At 42.3% G+C, this 3,722-nt stretch overlaps 1 long non-coding RNA gene across 1 annotated transcript in view; it reads left to right on the forward strand.

The window, feature by feature from the left end:
* Positions 1–3,722, forward strand: part of LOC117112931 — a 14,217-nt gene that overhangs the window by 8,508 nt on the left and 1,987 nt on the right. The gene's annotated exons all lie outside the window — the stretch shown is intronic.

The following is a 3,722-nucleotide window of genomic DNA, read 5'->3' on the forward strand; positions in this document are numbered from 1 at the left end:
ACTAATTGGTTTACGATGGTCATGATGCTAACACGTGGTGTTTTGACACAATTTTACCGCGAGTGTTACAACTATGTCATAATTACTACGCGTAGTACGTGTAGTACACGTAGTACGCGTAGTACGTGTAGTACGCGTAGTACGTGTAGTACGCGTATTACGTGTAGTACGCGTAGTACGTGTACTACGTGCAATACGCGTAGTACGTGTAGTAGGCGTAGTACGTGTAGTACGCGTAGTACGTGTACTACGTGTAGTACGTGTACTACGCGTAGTAATTATGACACAGTTGAACCGCCATAAGTTCGAATATTGGGCGTTCGCGTGTTCGACTACAAATTCGTTTGCATGTTCACATTAGAAACGCCAGTCGCGTCTTCGATTCAGCAGCGTGCGCCACATTTCGACTCGAAATTCGCTTGATCGCATTCAGTGGGAACCGGCCTTTTGATTTAAAGAAATTGGTTATTCAATTAAAGCATAGGCCTACCGTGTTTGTGTAGACCAAGAACTATTGGAAATGTGTAAGGGCGTGTTTCTGCTGAATAACGCCAAATACACGTGTTTTTTTTTATAAACGGTTAAATTCCTCCTGAACGCGTTTCTAGTGCAAAGTGCAACTAATAAAAACACGGTAATGAGAGCATTGGCAGGTGGGTGGAGCTTAAATGACGGTCACCAACGGAAGTTGAAGCTGGCCTTATTTCTTACGAGCTACAGCGCATGTTGCGAAAGAAGTAAACAACACACCACGAAAGTATGAAAAAAGTATGGTATGACCTTCAAGCATGTCATCCTATTGGTTCATTTTTGTTCTTCGCCCCGAATTTCCCGCGGACGGGCGATCATTTCAACGAAGAGGTCACCGACGGCTCATGAATAACACAATGATATTGCGACAGTTGTATTGATAAGTATCGGCATCTATGTTGGGTCAAGGCAATACCGAGAGGGAGAGTCAGTTAAAAAAACAAAGCAGTGTTTATAACGGGGTGCGACACAGGTTTCGGTCACAACCTAGCACTTAGACTTGATCAACTTGGCTACCTTGTGAAGTAGTAAACATACTGTGTACATAAGTATTTACACTAGGGAAAAGTTCTATAGGCATTCGATAAGCATTGACCCAAAGATACATATATCAATTATTTTGTGCTTGAATAACCAAAAAAAAATCCAAAACAAATTATTAGTTAGCAGTAGGCTAGTGTTAAGGTGGTAAGGGTAAGAGTTTTAGTGCCGGATTCAATCAGGATGGCGAAGGGATTTGTCCAGTAGTGGCGCCAGCAGGGGAGGGACAGGGGCATCTCCCGTCTGAGAGGCCTGAAAACCCCCGTCCCGTCGTCGAAAAAAATATTAATTTGTGCCTATCCACAACGTTATAGGCTATAGATTCATTGCCAATTCCTAATAATATTTTGGTCTGAAAGCACAATTAGTTTTAGGCCATAGGCCTACTAAGCCATAAAAAAACTCTGCCCATAAACCCTACTAGGAATTTTTTATTCCGGGATCCTGATTGAGGCTTTAGACGGCCACTTGGTTCATACCCTCCTGTCATACATGTCGGACCCTCGTCGGTAAATTTCTGGAGCCACCACTAGGTACATTTATCTACTGTTGATAGCAATAAATATTAGTCCCCCGGACCATAGATCCTCGATTGGCGCTGCGCGTCCACCTGCCGAAACACCATGGGTCCGCCCCTGAGTTCGGCTAGGTCGGTCTCCGGGTATCCATGTATGAAAAAGGAGGCGCATGGACAAGCGGCCCACTCCACAATTAATTTTCACCAAGTATCCTAATAATATTGGTGGTAGGTAGGAGATAGGCTCATTCTAAGAGTAATGGCCCTTTCCGGAGTGTCAGTCGAACTTAACAACTGACCAATCAGAACAGATCCAGGAATAATACGCGCGTGTCTAACATGCACACGTGTTGTGTACGAATGTGTTTTAACAGCTGTCGCGCGTTTGTGGGGCTTAATGGCGGGGCTTAGTGGAAAGTTGCACTGTAGGCCCCTATTTCAAATTGAATTTGTTGTTATTTCAGAGAATAATAACTCAAGATTACTGCAGTAAGTTCATCAGGCAGCAAGCAATTAACAATAGTTGCATGTGATGTCACTTCTGATGAATCTGTTTTAGCTGCAAAAGGGAAAGTGCAAATATCACTTCCTTCTGGATAACAGCGTGAGCCTGCGTAAACTTCATTGAGTGTTTATGAGACATGCGCATAATCCTGGTTATTAAAGCCCGTAACTCACGGCACTCGAACGTCGTCGGCCGACGCGGTTCTTATGAAAAAAAACAAAAAACGCAACGCCACGACGCGCGCGCAATAGATCGTTTTTAGCGTAATGACGATCGTTTAGACTGCCGCCGACTATCAACAGACGACGACGTCGCACCGTCTAGCGCTCACAGGAAGCGGAGTTGGGTTCGTGCTGTTGGTTTTATTATTATTTTGTGCAAATAACATGTTATAATGTTTCTTACAGATTTAAGCACATGATGCAACTCTTTGATTATGCATATTATGAAGCTAAAGTTGATAGTGTATGCCTACATAGAGTAGTTATCGAAAAGTTAATTATATGGTTTCTAATGTTTAGGACGTCCCCGTTTTATTAATTCTATATTTGAGTAACGTACACATCTTCAATTAAAGCGGACCATTACTTGTATTTAAACTATGGGTCCGGAATAAAATTAGGGTCGCCGGGATATTTTGAAGGGCATTTAATAGTCATAATAATAAACTGTAGTTTTATATAGTGCGTATCCATCAAATACGATGCTCTGGACTAGGAACTCGATGAATGACTTTATTCGCCCCCAAGGCTCCCTTCGTGTCTGTACTACCCTATAGCAAGCCGTTTTATCATTTACCTCTCAATTGCAGTTAAGTCGAATGCATTACAGTTAACTGTAATTCAATTACAGTTAACTCGAATTGAATTCAAGTTAACTGCAATACATTGGAATTGCAGTTAACTTGAAATGAATTAGAGTTAACTCTAATACAATTGCAGTTAACTTGAATGCATTTCAAGTTAACTGCAATTGACCATTTTCGGTAATTTCATTAAGTGATTGTGATTGGCTGCTGTATTTAAGTTAAGTGCAATCGACCATTATATGGGAATTCCATTAAGTGACTGTGATTGGATATTCACTTATAAGGTATATTTCCATTAAGTGATGGTGATTGGCTGTTGAATTTCCCGCCTGTGAATCGTCATCGACTGCCTAGAGCTAGAGAAAAAGTTTTTAATCCTTTTGCTATACGGTTTAATTGTGTTTAAGTGGTTTATTTAAAAAAGTACGAAGTTACCCAAAATTAAAAAAGTGTTATGTCTGAATCTGGGAGGCATTTGGAGCAAGTGGCTAATGTGGCTTCTCAAGCTATTGCGCGTGCCAGAGACCACGTCAGGCATAGGCCTAGGCCTTCTACTACTACTGCTGCCAGTGCTACGAGTAGGCCTAGTAGTAGTAGTAGTAGTAGGCCTACTACACCACGTCTTCTAGGCCTAGGCCTAGTAGTACTACCACCGCGTCTGCTGGACATCATTTAGCTAGCACTGGCGGCAGTAGTATACTGACAGTAGTACTAGGTCTAGTAGGGGGCCTATATCTGCAACAACTGATAGTTGAAACGGCGTTTTTCCTTTTTCATCTGCCGCTGTAGGACTAGGCCTAGACCTACCCCTATTGCTCCCC

This window comes from Anneissia japonica, unplaced genomic scaffold, assembly GCF_011630105.1.
Source record: "Anneissia japonica isolate Jap-2015-1 unplaced genomic scaffold, ASM1163010v1 scaffold288031_len342695_cov171, whole genome shotgun sequence".
In the NCBI taxonomy this organism is placed as follows: domain Eukaryota; kingdom Metazoa; phylum Echinodermata; class Crinoidea; order Comatulida; family Comatulidae; genus Anneissia; species Anneissia japonica.